Consider the following 19,390-nt stretch of genomic DNA (forward strand, 5'->3'; position numbering starts at 1 on the left):
TTATTCTGCAATGATAACAGTCGGCAACAATCAAAATCAGAACGACTGTCTGTGCTTCCCGACGTGGAGTCAGCGCCCGTCAGGCCGCCTAACCCGCTACTGCCACCTGCTGGCGGAAACGAGTGCTGCCCACAGCCACTCCATTGGGAAGGAGGCAGGCTCAAAAAGTCACTCAAGGGTTTTTGAACACAATAAAAAAAACCACAATGACAGGGGAATGGCACTAAACAATACAATTCAAACACACAAAGGAAGTCCTTAACAATGTCCAGGGTGCCACAAGTACATCAGTTAGTGGTCTTTGTCTCCCAGGTGTAGCGGGTACAAATATGTACTACGGCTTTAAGACTCACGTGAACGCGGGAGAGAGAGAGAGAGAGAGAGAGGGAAAACGGGAGTACGAGCGGCGAAAAGGGGAGCGGTAGAAGTTTTTGGGCTCGACGGCCGCGTCAAGTGTTTTTCCCGGTAAGGAATATTGTCAAGTGGTCGTATAGAGTGACACGTTCCGAACCAGTAACGCGGTTACGTTTGTGTTTTCGTTTTAATTGATGGTGCGAGCGCCGAAGTCGGGCTGCATTAGATTAAAGTGACACGTTTAAACCAGTAACGCGGTTACGTCTGGGTTTACGTTTCCTCGGATAACGCCGCACGACTTCGGCGCTCGCGCTAAGTTAAAGTTAACTGTTGCATTTAGCTGGGGCTAGATGGCGGTGCACCGATGAAGATGACTGGAGGAGTGTTCAAGAAGAGCAACCCGGGACATCATCATCTCGAGGTGCAACGTGCCAGCTAAAAGCTCTGTCCACCTCTCCCGACTCCGTGCGTGAGCTGCGCGGGAAAGGGGGCGATTGACGTCAGGACAACCCGTTTCATTGGAGGTTTACCCTGCCAGCCATCGGACATCCCACGACGTGTGACCTCTGCGGTTGTATGGGTAATCACTGCACCACATTTCAACACACTGATCCATGAACCAGCAGGCGGCGTGTGCAGCCGAACAGAACTGTCTGTGAACTGAACGAACTAGCCGCACCGTGCACCCACACACACGCCCAAGCACACAGACGCTAACAGCACCTACTGAACTGAACTGTACAGCAACGGCGCTGACACCAACACGTACACACACACGCGCTCCCATACACACTGGAGTGACACGGTTAGCTCATGCGGACTGGCACAGCAGACGCTGAGTAACTGTTTATTTTGCCATCTAAAGTAAGTTTACTGGAATGTGAATGTGAAATGCCTTTTAGAAGTAAGCTATATTCTCTGTTAAGTTTCCTGTTCTGGTTAAAGGGAGCCATTTTTAGTTGTCACAAGGGTGAACGTTGCTTCCCCAGGTCCCATGAGAACTTACAATAGACGGGTATGGCCCACTAAGTGTCAAGTTAAGCACCCAATGTTTGATGTTGAAGTGAAACAGGTATTGAGTAGCCATTCGTGAGGTTTCTAGGTGACTGTATTAATGAAACCATCCCATATAACTGTCTGGTATTTGAATATGTTTTTCTTGTGCTCTGTGTTTATCCTTGAGTAAACAATAGAGGGAATAACAGCTGTACGTGTTTGTTTAACTTAGTCTAGTATATTGGGCTGCTTATCTGGGGAATCAAATTTTTAAACTGTTCCAACACTATCAAATCACAAAGTCCATCAAAACTCTCAACAGATGCAGCGGAACACCAATGGTTGAAATGGCACAACAAATCACGGGCAAATTCCACATTAGTTTGTTCACCACTTTTCTCACACTTCCTGAACTTCTGGCGGTAAGCCTCAGGAACCAACTCATACGCTTTCAAGACAGCAGATTTGACCTTGGCGTAATTCATACACTCACTCGCATGCAGCGCTGAATATGCTTCCTGGGCCCTACCCGCAAGTACGCACTGGAGCATCACGGTCCTGTCAGCATCCGGCCAATTTCTTGCATCTGCAATACGCTCAAACAAAGTGAAAAACGTATCAGGGTCCTTCTCATTAAATCTGGGCATTAAACGCAAATTAGCCCTAACATCGAACCCGAGACGAACAGACTCCGGGAAACCTTCCTCTGCCATAGTCTGTGAAAGCTTACAGTCACAAATCAAACTCAATTTATACTGCTGCAATTCCAGTTTCATTTTTTCTGTTTGCCGCCGAACCTTTTCGATTTGAATTTGCCGCTCAGTTTCCAAGTTTAACCGGATCATCAGCAGCTCCTTCTGCTGCTCAAAAGTCAGCCCCGACATGGGTGCAGACACTGGTGTTGCCACAGCTGCCACGTCCGACAAATACTCCTCCGTTCTCAAAACGCCACTTTCCACTAATGCGGACCGAACAACAGCTTTCACCTCAACCTTAAGTTTGATATTAGTCACATCGATTGTATAATGCTCGGCTATCAGGAGCAACTGTTCTTTAGTACAGCCATTAATGAACACCTCAGAGGGCGCATCAAAAAAAACGACAAGGAAGACATAGACCAAACAGAACGCACCGCATTACCCCCCAAACGCACACAAACGAAGGCAACTTGCCCCGCGGAGTATTCCCCCTAACTGCCTAGTCCAAACTCTTACTAAACTCACCTAGTCTTCATGCAGCTTGCGGTGGGTAATTACGCACTGGAAACCAGCAGGTCTGAGAAGTCACCCACAAGTAGGCCACAACGCAGGATCCCACGGACGTGCTCCCGAGACAACCGTCCATAGACAGCTGACACTAACCACGTTGCCACAACACTACAAAAAAAACTGACGTAACCCAAAGGGGAGACGGCACTATACCCTGACAGGGAAACTCCAAACACAGCGCATCAGGGCGGCAACACGTACTTTCTCTTTGGACCACGCGCAATCGACTTCGCGAAAAAGAAAAAGAAACCTCTAATCTAAACGCTTCCACCACCAGAACTACAACTACAACGGACCAGAGCTACAACTACAACAGACCAGAGAACCACAACGGACCAGAGAACCACAACGGACCAGAGAACTACAACGACAACGAACCAGAGCAAAACCTTCAAAATCCAGCATGACTCCCAAACTTTCCGCAACAGAGAACCTGGCGATCACCACCAAACCAACCGCTCACAGCTGATCCACACGTAAACAAAGACACGCGTCACACGAAATCTACACACTTGATCATCAAACAAATCACTGACCAGAATTGGACGAGCCCCAATTTGTCACGACCTGGCTCTTTGGGCCGTGACAAGATTGGAGTTGCACTGGTTTCCGAGGTGTAACATTCTTTATTTAACACACAAAACAACGAAAAACCACAACCATTCCAGATGGGATGTGAATGTCAGTATTATCAGTAGTGTAGGATGTGCATGAGGGTAAAGTGTAAATGATGGGTGTTGTCAAGGGCATTTAACCAAAAGGAAAACCGGATTCAACAGGCGGCTGCCCTACCACACCGGACATCTGCTGGAGAGAGGAGAGAGTGACAGAATCAATGAATGAACACAGGGCTTTCTAATCTCAGGGCACCTGGCCCAGGTGCCTTCAATCACCAAATCTCATTGGAAGGCTGCTGCCTCCACAGCAGGGGTCGTCACATGCTGCCTCCACAGCAGGGGTCGTCACAGGGGTGCCTCACCTGTTTAGCTAGACCTAGGTAGAGTGGGGGGGGGTTACCTCACGCACCCCACACACACTTCAGACGACCACCTACTGAAGCCCACTTTGCCCCGTCTAAGAAGCTACCGTCCAGTCTAGCTGCTAAATAGTAAACAACCTGTTCACTCACCTGAGCATCGAGGCCACAGGCATTGAGTGTGGGGGACCCAGATCCTGTCCCACTCAGTCCTCCCCCGAGTAAGTGTTTTATAACCCCTATAAGGCGGCGGTAATAATCCCGACCGTTACACAGGCTTCATCTTTATTATCCTATTACATTACATGTCATTTAGCTGACGCTTTTATCCAAAGCGACGTATAAGTGCATTCAACCATAAGGGTACAAACTCAGAAGAACAAGAAAGTGCATTTTCTTCAAATAAGCCAATTTACAATTTGCTATAGATAAGAGCCATTATAAGTACAATTTAAGTGCTGCAATTTGTTAGTCTTTAGTCGAGGTAGAGTCTGAAGAGGTGTGTCTTTAGTTTGCGGCGGAAGATGTGAAGGCTCTCTGTGGTCCTGGTGTCTTCAGAGAGCTCGTTCCACCATTTCGGCGCAAGGACAACAAAGAGTCGTGATCTGGTGGAGTGTTTTGCTCTCAGTGTGGGAGGGACGAGCAGTTTTGCAGATGCAGAGCGGAGAGTGCGGTTTGGGATGTAGGGTTTGACCATGTGGATGTAAACTGGACCCGATCCAGTCACAGCATGGTACGTGAGCACCAATGTTTTGAACTGGATGCAGGCAGCCACCGGTAGCCAGTGAAGAGAGCGGAGGAGTGAAGTAGTGTGGGAGAATTTCGGAAGGTTAAAGACCAGTCGAGCTGCTGCATTGTGGATGAGCTGCAGAGGTTGAATGGCGGTGGCAGGGAGACCTGCCAGGAGGGAGTTGCAGCAGTCCAGGCGTAAGATGACAAGAGCCTGAATCCGTACCTGCGCTGCCTTCTGAGTGAAAAGGGGACATATTCTCCTGATGTTGTGGAGAGTGTATCTACAGGATCGTGTTGTCGCAGTGATGTTGGGAGTCAGGGAGAGTTGGCTGTCGATTGTGACGCCGAGGTTCCTAGCAGTCAAAGTGGGCATTAACACAGAGTTGCCGAAGTTGACAGTCAAGTCCTGGGTCGGAGAGTCTTTTCCTGGAAAGATAAGTAGTTCAGTCTTGTCGGGGTTGATTTTCAGATGATGGGCGGACATCCACTGAGAGATGTCAGTCAGACAGGCAGAGATCCGTGCCGCCACCTGGGTGTCCGAGGGAGGGAAGGAGAGAATTAGTTGTGTGTCATCTGCATAGCTGTGGTAGGAGAAGCCATGCGAGCGAATGACAGCGCGAACAATATCACGGTGTGTGTTTAAAGCAGTGTTGGGAGTAACTCGTTACAAAGTAACGCATTACTGTAATTCCACTACTTTTAGCGGTAACGAGCATGTAACAAAGTATTTTTTTAACGCAGTTACAATTATTGAAATTTAAATTAGTTCGTTATGCGCGTTACTCTCTTTTGTGAAAAATGAACACTTGCAGACAAGAAGACAAGATAGGCCTACTTTAGCTGCTTCTGATCTGACAGCGCAGGACCTTGGTGGCGCAATGATACACCAATCGAATCACTCAATGAGCATTAAACCACATCATGGCCGACACGTGCGGAATGAGCTTTCTATCCTGGAAGTATGGACAGTACTTTTCGCTCGTCGAAAGTAAAGACAAAAATGTAGTGGTGAGTTGTAAATTATGTGCAGGTGCAAAGACCCTATCCACATCTAAGAGTAGCAATTCCAATCTTATGAATCTGTTGAAACAACACGCTACGACAAAGCTAGTAGCGAAAGACCCCAGCCCTACGGATGCTGAAGGTGCCACTCCATGCAAATAACCAAGGCTAGACTTTACACGGACTGCAGTGCAGCCGATAAGCCAGGCAGAGCTGAATAAATTGATTCCTAGGTATGTTGTCGATGACATGCATCCTCTGTCAACTGTCGAGTCAGTTGCCTTCAGGCAACTAATAAGCAAAATTTCGGTTATAAATGGAGGCTCGGGGCAAATGTGCAGGAACACGTTTTCCAGCTATTTAGACAGAGAATATGCGAAAATGCAGGTCGAGCTAAAGAAAACATTTGAGGGTTTACAACATGTCTCTACCACATCAGACATCTGGACTGCTTACAATAAAAGCTTTCTAGGTGTAACTGCACACTGGATTAATCCGAACAAAATGCTACGTGGGAAATCAGCCCTGGCATGCCAGAGATTCAAGGGCCGACATACGACATATGACATTATTGCAACCGAAATAGACAACATCCACAATGGCTCTAATCTTGTCAAGGCGTTTTAAATGTACCAGCCACCTGAGCCAGACACTGAAGATCATTTGGAGGAGGATGAGGCGACTTTTACAAACATTGGGGATGTGCTAGATAATGCTGTCGATGTCAATGACGTGGATTTACCCCCGCATCACAGATGCGCATTGCACACATTGAACCTCATCTCATGCACTGATGTCGATAAGTGGCTAATGTCAAAGCCAGAAATGAAATCTATCTACAGAAATGCTACCACAAAATGCGCAGGGCTGTGGAACAAGGCAAGTCGGTCAACGATGGCTTCGGAGATTGTCAACGACGTTATTGCTAAGAAGCTCTTGTACCTTGCACCACCAGGTGGAATTTGTTCTATGATGCGGTAGCTCGAATTTCTGAGATACCTGTGGCCGAATTGAATACAATATCCTCCCAACTTCAGATGAAATGCATCAATGAAAGGGAACATCAGGTCCTTAAAGAGTATTGTGTAGTGATGAAGCCACTTACTGTGGCTCTTGACATTCTGCAAAGCGAGGACAATTGTTTTTACGGAACACTCTTGCCCACTCTGGAGACGTTGATGTCTAATACTCTGGATTAAAAAAAACACCTCGCAATCCTTGATGGCCTACCAGAGGCAATTATTCAGGTAAGAGCTGCTATTTTATTTTGCATTTATATGTATCCAATCAATAGCTCAGTTGCATTTATTGGTGTCTACATAATGTGAAGTATTTATAAGTGCAGGTCAATTTAGTAGTGACTGCTCTGTAGTCAGATTTATGCTATATCCTAAATATGTATAATGCACTTGTTTTTAAGACTTGTTTTAATACTCTTGTTATGTCTTTTGTGTCATGTATTTCAGGCAATCAAAACCAGATTTGCGCGTGTTCTTGAGGATAATGATGCTCTACTAGCTGCTGCAACCCTACCCAAGTTCAAGTTAGGTTGGCTGCGTGACCAGGAGAGGAAGGACCTTGTAAAAGCAAGTCTAGTAGCAGAATGCAGAAAATATGTCCCAGAGCAGGATGAGCACCAAGGGGAAACCCCAACAACACAGCTGCCGGCCATTTACCAAAGAGGATGAATTCTTTAGCTTTGATGAGAGTGAGGAGGATGCCTATGTCTCTGTTGAAAATGAAGTAGTTGATTACTTTAAATCAGGAGCCACAGGGATGGACGCTCTGAATCAGTTTCCCATAATAAAGAAAGTTTCACTTAAATATAATGCAGCCACTCCATCCAGTGCCCATGTGGAAAGACTCTTTAGCTTTGGGAACCTGATTCTCTCTCCAAAGAGGAATAGGCTCTCAGATCAAAAGTTTGAGAAGCTTCTCCTCTTGAGGTACAATAACTGGTTTGAGAGCTAGCAATGTTGTGGCTACTGGTCAGAGGTGAGAGAAGAGACTGGTTAGCCCATTTTAACGTTTGTTGAGAATCTCATCTCTTATCTATATTTAGCTCTGCCTTGTGAGGCATGTTTGTTAAAACATTTTGTTAACCTTTTGTTAAATCACATACTCAATTATATGCAGCACCTAAAGGCACCTTTGTTTTCTCTTTTAATTAGTGTTAATATTGTAGGCCAATCACTTTTATTTCATTGGGCCTAATATGGTAAAAAAAAAGCCACTTAAATGACTGAGACAGTCATTTTGTATTAAGTTAAGTATTAAAAGGGACTTTTGTACTACTGCTTGATTTGAAGGCCTGTTGTCCTGTTGATTACAATAAATAGGTCTAAAAAATATGTTTATTGTGTTTGACTGTTTATTACATTAAAAAAGCAGACATAAAAGTAACTTAAAAGTTACTTTCCCTAGTAACTAATTACTTTTGATATACAGTAACTGGTAAAGTAATTAAATTACCTGTAAAATAAGTAACTAGTAACTGTAACTAATTACTAATTTTCAGTAACTTGCCCAACACTGGTTTAAAGCCACTAATACTCAGTTTCCCCCACAGACACAGCATCGCCACGTGATGGTGAGGAGTCTGGTATCACAGGATCAACTAACCTCAAATGTAATTTCACATCCACCAATAAAACTGGGACCCTCTCCCCCAGTAGTGACTCATGGGGCATCAGTAAGTGAAAACGGACTCCCCTGTATTTAATTCATTCAAGTCATTTCCATTATCTGTGTTCTCCATTCTCAAAGAAAACACCTGTAATGTTTACTAAAGTTAAAGCTATGTGTGTCTCTTGTGTCTTTTTTTACAGTCAGAATATTGACAGCAGCTGTTTGTGTACCGGCTGCACTCGTACTTCTGTTAGTGGTCGTGGTGATTTGGTGTTTTTTAAAAATATTCAAACTCCAGCATGATTAAAAATAAAGTGCTGTAGGTGTAAAACACAGGATGTTAACCAGTGAAACTGTCTCTTCTGCCTCTGAACAGAGTTGACTTGTGATTTTTGTCATGCAGGTTCCTCCCTGCTCGTGTGTGGAGTGCAATTCGCTGTGCTGTTTCTTCTCTTAATTGTGACGGCCTTTTATCCTTGGAGGAAAAAGAAAAACAAGTTGTCCGTCGACGGGTTGAACATCAGGAGAATTCCGTTATGATGGTTGTGTTCTGATCTTTGACTTTGTGAATCCAGAGTCGTCTGACTCTTTTCACTCGGTCACTAAAGTCTCTAGTGAGAGAGGGACGCTTTCCTTTTGATTTATTGTGGTACGGAGATCGTCTTGTTGTGAAGTGCACCGCTGCCTTTGGAGACGGATGAAGCGTATGCAGCAAAGTCAAATGGACACTGAAACTCTGAAACTCATTTTGATTTTGGAAATGATGGTACACTAGAGTTCCACCTCGTCGCTTTATGCTAAAAACAATGTATCTCTGAAGGTTGGAAATTTTTCAGATAACTTGAAGTTCATCAGAAGTTGGTTCAACAGTTTTATTTTCCCACTTTTTATGTCAGATATGTAGAACACACTAGAATAATCTGAAAATTGCATGGAAATCAATATTATTCTCAGAAATGATTCAGAGATAAATTGTTTTTTTATAGTTACTTTACTTAAAAATGGTGATTTTGCATTCAAAATGTGAGTAAAAGACCAAACTGTAATTAGGCAGAACATAACTTACAGGCATATTTACATGTGTGACTAAAATGTTATCTGAGTAATCTAAATAATTGTTTTGTTTTCTTATTTTCTTATTTACTGAAAATTACAAATATAGGTGTGTGTTTCTCCCATTTTTAAAAAGAGTAATATTGTAAAACATTTCAAAGCTTTAGTTAGTAGGATTGTTGTTGTTTTGTTATAGTGTCACGTAAATAAGACCAGTCAATTAATCATTTCATCCCTTTGTTGATATTTTGATTACAGACTTTAATAACTGCTTAGAGTTGAATACATCCATCCATCCATTGTCAAACCGCTTATCCTGCACACAGGGTCGCGGGGGGGCTGGAGTCCATCCCAGCCAACTTCGGGCGATAGACAGGGTACACCCTGGATTGGTCGCCAGCCAATCGCAGGGCTACACAGAGACATACAGCCATTCACACTCACATTCACACATCTACGGGCAATTTAAAGTCCCCAATCAACCTGATCCCCAGAGCATGTCTTTGGACTGTGGGAGGAAGCCGGAGAACCCGGAGAGAACCCACGCAGAGAACATGCAGACTCCACACAGAAAGGCCACTGGGCGGAATCGAACCCAGGACCTTCTTGCTGTGAGGCGACAGTGCTAACCACCACGCCACCGTGCCGCCTGAGTTGAATACAACTAAATGTAAAATAGGACTTTTTATTTTCTGCAAGTGCAATGTCTTAACCATTTTATGTCCTCAAAAAGAATAAAGTATTTTTTCTTTGCATTTATCTTTTCATTCGGTTATTTATGAGAACAATAAAAAAAAAAGAATCTGGACACACAGTTATTTCAGGCCAGACGGTTGAGATGTCGCTTGGAGGAAAAAATACCAAAATACTTAAAAGCAGAATGAGTCAAATAAAATTCTAAAGTAATAAAGCAATGGCAGCATAATTTGTAGAAACACTTCACAGTGCAGAGTTTTGGTGATATTCCATTTCACTTTCATTCTAACATTTGAGCCACTCGGCAGGATGAAGATCCTGTTCCTCAGTCGCTCACACAGAGATTCCAAGTCTTTTTGTTTTCTTTATTAGTTTTATATTTTATAAAACACAACTGCATCTATATTTAGTTTGTGAACTTGTTGCGCATCCTGGTAGCGGTAAAAACTGTGCGATCTCCCCGTCACCCATGCATCATTACCCCGTGTCAATTGCACCCGTGTGCCCTTATGTAGACTCCCTGTCACAGTAATACACAACAATAAACCTGAGATTGGCCCAGTGTTGTACACAAATATCACGAATGGCTCCCAGGAGTCAGATGATAAATCTGAGGGGGTTTGATTGCAATTAACGCCATGGGGCAGTGATGTTAAGGCTGGATGTCTTTCCTGACACTGGATATATTACAACAGAGCTGAAATTGAGAGCAAACTGAAAGAAATGTCATAGGGAGAGGGAAAAAAGTTTAAAAAGAAACTTTGCCAGTTGTTGTGAATGCCTGAATAAAATACTGGGGCAATGTGATGTCCTGGATAGAAAGATTAAAATAATTATACGAAAAACCCCTTTTTAACGAGATAACTGCGAAGCACGCAAAGACTTAACTTAAATGTATAAATATTTCACAGCTGGTTGAACAGAAGTGGTTTTGCGGAAAAGCTATAGCCCTTTCTCAATCTTAAGTGGACTTTTTTGTGTTTTGAGGGAAGAGTTAAGATTCATAACTTAATGTTAAAAATAAGCTTTAACGTCTTGTCTGTATCCACGGTGTCCACGTGTTGTATTATCTAGCATTGTGCATTAAAACTAACATTGTTTGAATTAAAGGAGAATGTAAGAGTTCACCTCTAGCATCAATGATCACATAATATATATTAAATACTATGAGTTTATTCACTAACGATGCCACCGAGCTAACTTGAGAATCCTTGATCCCTGTTAATCATGATGTCACCCAGAGAGGGCAGTATTGCTGTTGGCTGTATTTGAAATACGTATTTCAATTACTTTTGAGTATTTTTTGTTGTGTTTTTGAAAGTTAGTTGATACAAAGCTAAAGTTTAACCACTGTTAAGTCCCATTATAATATATATATATATACCACTTAAGCACTTTCAAGCTCGATGATAAGCTAAGCTAGCTGCTAGGCTGCTTCCATCTCAACATCTAAAGTTACCCTGCAGAGGACCACCACTGTGTCTCTAAAAGACTGGTTTGAATACGTCTTGGCTAAATGTGGGGAGATTGTTGGCTCTTCAAACACAGCCGTCAAATGATGGAGAGTTGAGAGCAAAGTGCACGAGGACAACAAGAGTCGCTAGTTCAACATGTTCAACCAGGTGGTCCTCCAGGATGATCAAATGTGTGTAGTTTTGTCTTTAAAACATTAACAATTAAACAACAGTGTCTAAAATACACACTATATAACATTATAACAACAACAACATTTATTGCCAAAAATCGCAATTCATGCATTTCAAAATGTGCAATTAATTAGTTATCAATCTGTTGTCCAACAGCCGTGATGTAAAACTATAAATACAGCAAGATTGGTAAAAAAAAGGAGATCTGTATCCCATAGCAACGATGACTTCATGGTTGCCAGGTGACCAACATCAAAGGGAAGCATGACATCATGGATGACATCACGGAATGTGTTCTTATCTTGTTAAGTTCCACTTTCACTCAGTAGTCAGTTGTGTTTGAAGAGGACTTTAGATCAGACATCACTTTGTTTTAGAGAGGACTTTGGCTCAGACATCACTTTGTTTTAGAGAGGACTTTGGCAGTTCCCATTAATACAAGGAAAAGAATGGCCAACGTTCAGCAAAAGAAGATAATGCCGGCGGAAATGGAATTCAATTCCAAGGAGGTTGAACCTCCAAAGAACTTTTACCTACGTTCACTGGAGGAACAAGTAAGAGGTGAGCTGGAGGACAGCAAGGCAACACTCACCCAAACTGAATCTGAGGGAAGAGTTCTCCTTCAGATCAATAAGGACAGTCTGCAACAGTTCCTAGATATTCTTCATCAACATAAGAATGGCGATGTACACAATGAGCTATGTAGCCTGAAAGCACAGCTAAAAGAGACCGCTACCAAGCTGCAAAAGGTCAAGGGTGATGTTGAGACGTCATCCTGTGCTGAAATGCAGCTATTCAAGAACTTTTGCCAAACTAAACAGGACGAACAGCTGGATGCTATCATAAAGCTCAAGGCTGCTCTGGACAAGTCTAAGCAGGACTTGAATACGCAAATAACATTTGCAAAGAAGGACAAGGAGACGTTCTGGAACCTCGTTAAAGCTCGATTGGCCGAACAGACGCAGATCAACGATAATACCAAGTCTGCTTATGATAAGATTGATCAGGACCTGAAGAAAGAACGTCTTCAGTGGCAACAGGAGAGGTCTTCCCTGACCTCCCAGCTAGAAAAACTGAAAGCGGAGCCCAACGAGTGGCAGCAGAAGAGGTCGTCCTTCAAAGCCAAGCTGGAAAAATCATGCACGGACCTCAAACATGCCGAACAGACGCAGATCAACAATAAGACCAAGTCGGCTTTTGATAAGATTGAGCGGGACCTGAAGAAAGAACGTCTTCAGTGGCAACAGGAGAGGTCTTCCCTGACCTCCCAGCTAGAAAAACTGAAAGCAGAGACCAACGAGAACTTGAAAGTTAGCAAGGATCGGTTGGACAGCTGCTATCAGGAAAAGTTCGGCGTCACGGCACAGCTAAAATGCTCTCTTACCAAGCTGCAGACGCGAGACAACGACATAAAAAAACTCACCATTGCTCTGAAGAAATGTGAATATCAGAAAGCTTGCCTGCAGTCTGCCCAGTTGGAAAAGAGCAACTCCTGTGAGGTTGACCACGACAGTGAAAAAAAGAAGAACGACGACCTCTTGGCCGCTGTGAAGAAGGCTGAGCAGCAGCTAGAGAGCCGTACTATTGAGTGGCAGCAGGAGAGGTCTTCCTTCAAAGCCAAGCTGGAAAAATCATGCACGGACCTCAAACATGCCGAACAGACGCAGATCAACAATAAGACCAAGTCTGCTTTTGATAAGATTGAGCAGGAGCTGAAGAAAGAACGTCTTCAGTGGCAACAGGAGAGGTCTTCCCTGACCTCCCAGCTAGAAAAACTGAAAGCAGAGACCAACGAGAACTTGAAAGTTAGCAAGGATCGGTTGGACAGCTGCTATCAGGAAAAGTTCGGCGTCACGGCACAGCTAAAATGCTCTCTTACCAAGCTGCAGACGCGAGACAACGACATAAAAAAACTCACCATTGCTCTGAAGAAATGTGAATATCAGAAAGCTTGCCTGCAGTCTGCCCAGTTGGAAAAGAGCAACTCCTGTGAGGTTGACCACGACAGTGAAAAAAAGAAGAACGACGACCTCTTGGCCGCTGTGAAGAAGGCTGAGCAGCAGCTAGAGAGCCGTACTATTGAGTGGCAGCAGGAGAGGTCTTCCTTCAAAGCCAAGCTGGAAGAAACATACACGGACCTCGAACATGCCAAGCAGAGGAACATCGCTGCTGTTCGTACAATGGAGAAGGAGGCTGCAACGATGTTTGAAAGAAACCAGGCATCCCGAGACAAGCTGGAGGAACAGACAGCGGAGACTAACAAGATCGGAAGAACTCTGAAGGAAACAGAAGATCTGTTAGAAAAGCAGCGTCTCATCATTCTGGAACTGACATCACAGCTTGAAACATCCAAGAGCCACTGTGTTACCACGCTGGAGACACAGAAGGAGGACCACAAAGAAGTCGTAGCTGCTCTTCGGAAGAAATATGAAGATGACCGAGAGAATGAACGTCTCGAATGGCACCAGATGAAGTCTTACCTCCTTAAGACCACAGAACAATCGCTGGAAAGGGAGAAGGAGATGCAGAAGGACAAGGCCTGCTTATTGTCTCAGGTGGAAGACCTTCAACGTCAGACCATCAAGAAGCCAAAGAAAAAGTGGTACAAGATATTCTAATACCCGGCTGCAGAATTCAAGATCGACGACACCAACGCACGCACACACACACACACACACACACACACACACACACACACACACACACACACACACACACACACACATAAATACACACACACACACACACACACACATAAATACATACACATTAACACGTGTATTTATGTACACAAAACATAATCATATAAATACATACACATATAAACACACATAAATACATAAACATATAAACACAGAATGCTGAATTCTTGCAGAATTCAAGATCGACGACACCAACGCACACACACACACACACACACACACACACGTATTTATGTACACAAAACATCCATCCATCCATCCATCCATTGTCAAACCGCTTATCCTGCACACAGGGTCGCGGGGGGGCTGGAGTCCATCCCAGCCAACTTCGGGCGATAGACAGGGTACATCCTCGATTGGTCGCCAGCCAATCGCAGGACTACACAGAGACACACAACCATTCACACTCACATTCACACAACTACGGGCAATTTAGAGTCCCCAATTAACCTGATCCCCAGAGCATGTCTTTGGACTGTGGGAGGAAGCCGGAGAACCCGGAGAGAACCCACGCAGACACGGGGAGAACATGCAGACTCCACACAGAAAGGCCACTGGGTGGAATCGAACCCAGGACCTTCTTGCTGTGAGGCGACAGTGCTAACCACCACGCCACCGTGCCGCCCATGTACACAAAACATAATCATATAAATACATACACATTTAAACACACATAAATACATAAACATATAAACACACCTAAATACATACACATAGAAACACATAAATACATACACATAGAAACACACACATGTCCTCTCCGGGGACCATCACCTTATCGCGGTGGAGAGGTTTGCGTGTCCCAATGAACCTGAGGGCTGTGTTGTCTGGAGCCTGGTGCTCCTGGAGGGTTTCCCCTGGCACAGAGATCTCAGGCGAGGGACCAGACTAAGAATGGTTCAAAAAGAGTTGGAAAAACAAAACAGAGAACGAGATACCTGGTCCGGATGAAGCCTGCAGCCTCCATCTGGTGCTATGCCCAGACGGATTGCTCGGCGGAGGAGCGTCTGCATAGCCCGAAGGAGTGACGCGGCACCCCCCTACTGTCCCCCCCATGGGCCACCACCTGTGGGGTAGACCGATGGGGTGCGGTGCGCTGCTGCATGGGCGGCAGTGACAACGGGGGCGTTTAGATGAACAAGGCCTGGGCGGCAGATGCTGTCTATGGGGACGTGGAAAGTCACCTCTCCTGTGGAGAAGGAGCGGGAGCAGGTGCAGGAGGCGGAGCGCTGGCAGTTAAATGTGATAGGACTTACCTCAACGCACAGCCGGTAGGCAAAGCTCTCGTTCCCTCGTGATTGTCTGCCTTGTCCCCGTCCAATCACCTGCACCTCCTCAGTATATTTATCCATGTGTGCCCCTTGTCCGGCGTTGGTTTGTGAGTGCTGATGTTCCTGTGAACTTGTTCCAACTCGCTCCTAAGCATTTTGTATCCTTAGTTGTTTTTTTTAATAACCTTTAATTAACTAAGTAATCACCTAAAGATACAACATGTGTAAAAGCGAGCGGGAGCAAGTTCAAGAGGGAGCCGGAAATAGATCACGACAACATCACCACCCGAGAGCGAAAAGTTGAAAGGTGGCAGGTTCCCTTTTCACTATGGCACATTCCTCGTAGGCAGGGCACGTTCCCTCTTCATAACAACACTGTCACGAACGGGTAGGTGGAGGCAAGACTCAAACGCAGAGTTTGCAAACAAAAAGGGACTTTAATCCCCCGATTAAAGGGCTTGAGGGCGCCGGCTGCAGAGGGTCGGGCAGCCCGAGGAACTCCGGCGGGCAGCTGGGGAGCCTACGGGGGTCGAGTCGGTTGCCTGCAGGCAAATGACTGAGACAGTTATTTTGTATTAAGTGAAGTATTAAAAGGTTGATTTTAAGGCCTGTTGCCCTGTTGATTACAATAAATAGGTCTAAAAAATATTTTATTGTGTTTGACTGTTCAGTACTCTTCATATTCATTACATTTATAAAGCAGACATACAAGTAACTTAAACGTCACATTCCCTAGTAACTAATGACTTTTGATATACAATAACTGGAAAGTAATTAAATTACCTTTAATCTAGTAACTGTATCTAATTATTAATTTGCCCAACACTGCTCATAACACACATTTGGAATTGATTGTACAGTAGAGTTCCACGTATGTAACAAGAAAAAATCAAAAGTAATTTGTTTTCCTGCACATCTGCAATGTTTCAGCCTCCCCCTCCTCTCTGAGGCATCCTTTGGATCCTAAAACACAACAATTAATAAATTGTAACAGGTTTTAAAGTTTAAACTATTTTACTGTAAAATGTATCATCTCAGCTGTGGTTTTGCCGGAAAATGTACACCATTGACGCAACTGTTGAGCAGTACAGATTTGGCGTAAACCGACCTCTTTTACAGTGAGACAATATTCACAACATTTCATCAGATATCACCACTCTCGGTCTTCCTCTCCTTTGTCTTCCACACACTCTGCCTCATATCACTCTTTCCCTACCGACCTGTCTTCTGTAATCCTTATTTCCAAACAAAATCAGTTCCAAGCCTTTTATTGAAAGAATGGTAATGAGACTAAAGCAGGACACCTGGGTCGGCTTTGGGCTGAAATTGCAATTAGCTCCGACGGATTATTTTTTGATTTTCAGTTTTTCTATATTTCAAAATAATTACTGCAGAAAAGTTTGAAATTTTTCCGCATTCTGATTTGAATGTGCTTTTATCAGTTTTGAAAGCCGTGTGTTAGCATATATAAAATGCAAATATACAGTTTTTTGCAGTTTGGGCAGTATAAATGACATTTTGAGAAATGTGATTGAAGGCATCTTGTCTGAAAGCAATGAAATATTATTCACAGTTTGTTCTGTATACACTTGTGTGGTGCTGAATGTGTGAAGAGTTTTGAAATGTGGTTTCAGTATTGAGCAACGCTTGTTAGTATTAGTATTAGTATCAAAGTATTAGTATTTGAAAAAACTAATACAGGAATCTTCAGAAACCATTTCAGAGTTTCAGTTGAATAGTTTCATCTTCATCCTTTTATGGCTTCAATCGTCGTACTGATGTGTTCCGAAATGAGTTCTGTTTTCTTTCTTATGGTAAACATACATTAACAAGGAAGAATGAAAGTGTTACGTCCCCTTTTTGTCTAGGTGGCGTGGGGTGGGGGGGGGGGCAGATACAGGACAGTCAAAGAATATGTGAAAAGACAAAAGTAGGAGTAACGGTTTTAAATAAGATTTATTTACACAAAAATAAAATACAAAAAATATTCTAAGTGAGAGAGATGTGGTTGTGCCAAACAAATACAAATTAAGATAACAAAAGTAGGCCGAGAAAACTACCTCTGGGAAAGAAACAAACAAAATGTCTTCCCTTACTTCTCTAACGTCCACCAAAATACAGAGGAAGCACCAACCAATAACGTAATGTTGCTATACACAAAGTACCTACGTGAGTGAACAAATGTACAGGGTGCCACGAACTTACCTACTCTCCTCAACCTCTCACCACAAACCTGCACTTCTTGTCGTGTCAGTGCGTGCATAACAACTAAAGGAACACCTTTCCTGTCTAATTTCCCCGAAAATGGTCCTCCGGTCATCCTCCTGGGTGACTTCAACATCCAGACAGAGAAGTCATCTGACCTCGTACACCTACTTTCTTCCTTCGCTCTGTCACTCACTCCCTCTCCTCCTACTCACAAAGCCGGCAATCACCTTGACTACATCTTTACTAGAAACTGCTCTACCACTAACCTCTCTGTAACTCCACTTCATGTGTCTGATCACTTCTTCATCTCTTACTCCCTTCCACTCTCTATAACTAACAAACCTCCCTCATTGACTAACTCTATACCGGCTCGTCGCAATATTCGCTCTCTCTCTCCCTCCTCGCTGGCATCCTCTGTTCTATCAGCTCTCCCTTCAACTGACTCCTTCTCACTCTTGCATCCGAACGCTGCTGCAGAGACTCTCCTCTCAACTCTTTCCTCCTCTCTAGACTCTCTCTGCCCTCGTACGACACGACGGACTGGCAAATCCCCTCCGGCTCCGTGGCTGTCTCAACCGGTCCGTGCCATGAGAGCCACCATGCGAGCGTCGGAAAGGAGATGGCGTAAATATAAACGACCTGACGACCTGCTTGAATTTCAATCTCTCCTCTCCTCGTTCTCTGCCTCTATCTCTGCTGCCAAAAGCTCTTTCTACCAGTCCAAAATCGAATCCTCATTCTCTAACCCCAAAAAACTCTTCTCGATCTTCTCCAATCTCCTCGAACCCCCTACCCCTCCTCCCCCCTCCACCCTTCTTCCGGGAGACTTTGTCAACTACTTCACCAAGAAAATAGCTGACATACGCTCCTCCTTCTCAAACCCACCACCTACTTCTCGCGTCCCACCGACCTCACCTCTTTCGCCCTCACTTCCCTCTTTCACCGCCCTCTCTCCTAACCAAATTCTTACCCTAGTAACCTCTGCCCGTCCGACCACCTGCCCTCTTGACCCCATTCCATCACATCTTCTACAATCTATCGCACCTGACCTTCTTCCGTTCCTTACCTTTCTCATCAACAACGCTCTGTCATCTGGCTGTTTTCCCAATTCTCTGAAGGAGGCAAGAGTCAACCCTCTCCTGAAGAAACCCACCCTCAACCCTTCTGAAGAAAACAACTACAGACCGGTCTCTCTTCTTCCCTTCTTGTCCAAAACCCTTGAACGTGCTATCTTTAATCAACTCTCCTCTTATCTCCACTGTAACAACCTCCTTGACCCCCACCAGTCAGGTTTCAAGGCAGGCCACTCTACAGAGACTGCTCTCCTTGCTGTCTCTGAGCAACTCCACACTGCTAGAGCCGCCTCTCTCTCCTCTGTCCTCATCCTTCTGGACCTCTCTGCTGCATTTGACACGGTCAACCACCAGATCCTTATTTCCTCCCTTCAGGAACTTGGTGTCACAGGCTCTGCTTTCTCCCTTCTCTCGTCCTACCTCGATGGCCGCACCTACCGGGTAACCTGGCGAGGATCTGTGTCGGAACCTTGTCCTCTTACTACTGGAGTTCCTCAGGGTTCCGTGCTGGGTCCCCTCCTGTTTTCGCTTTACACCAACTCTCTTGGCGCTGTCATTCGCTCGCATGGCTTCTCTTACCACAGCTATGCCGATGACACCCAACTAATTCTCTCCTTCCCTCACTCGGACACCCAGGTGGCGGCTCGGATCTCTGCCTGTCTAACTGACATCTCTCAGTGGATGTCCGCCCACCATCTGAAAATCAACCCCGACAAGACTGAACTACTTCTCTTTCCCGGAAAAGACTCGCTTACCCAGGACCTGACAGTCAACTTTGGAAACTC

General features: G+C 44.5%; 1 protein-coding gene and 1 long non-coding RNA gene across 4 annotated transcripts in view; both read left to right on the forward strand.

Annotated features, from left to right (window-relative positions):
• Window positions 1-19,390, forward strand: part of LOC144406315 (T-cell surface antigen CD2-like) — a 31,155-nt gene that overhangs the window by 1,435 nt on the left and 10,330 nt on the right. The gene's annotated exons all lie outside the window — the stretch shown is intronic.
• Window positions 353-9,762, forward strand: LOC120817838 (uncharacterized). 2 transcript variants are annotated; one of them, XR_013467591.1, is made up of 3 exons: window positions 359-465; window positions 695-934; window positions 7,898-9,762. It is a non-coding gene; the product is annotated as an uncharacterized LOC120817838 (long non-coding RNA). The 2 variants fall into 2 exon arrangements; XR_013467590.1 differs by having other exon boundaries at window positions 353-934.

The sequence above is a fragment of the Gasterosteus aculeatus genome, chromosome 4 (assembly GCF_964276395.1).
Source record: "Gasterosteus aculeatus chromosome 4, fGasAcu3.hap1.1, whole genome shotgun sequence".
Classification (NCBI taxonomy): Eukaryota; Metazoa; Chordata; class Actinopteri; order Perciformes; family Gasterosteidae; genus Gasterosteus; species Gasterosteus aculeatus.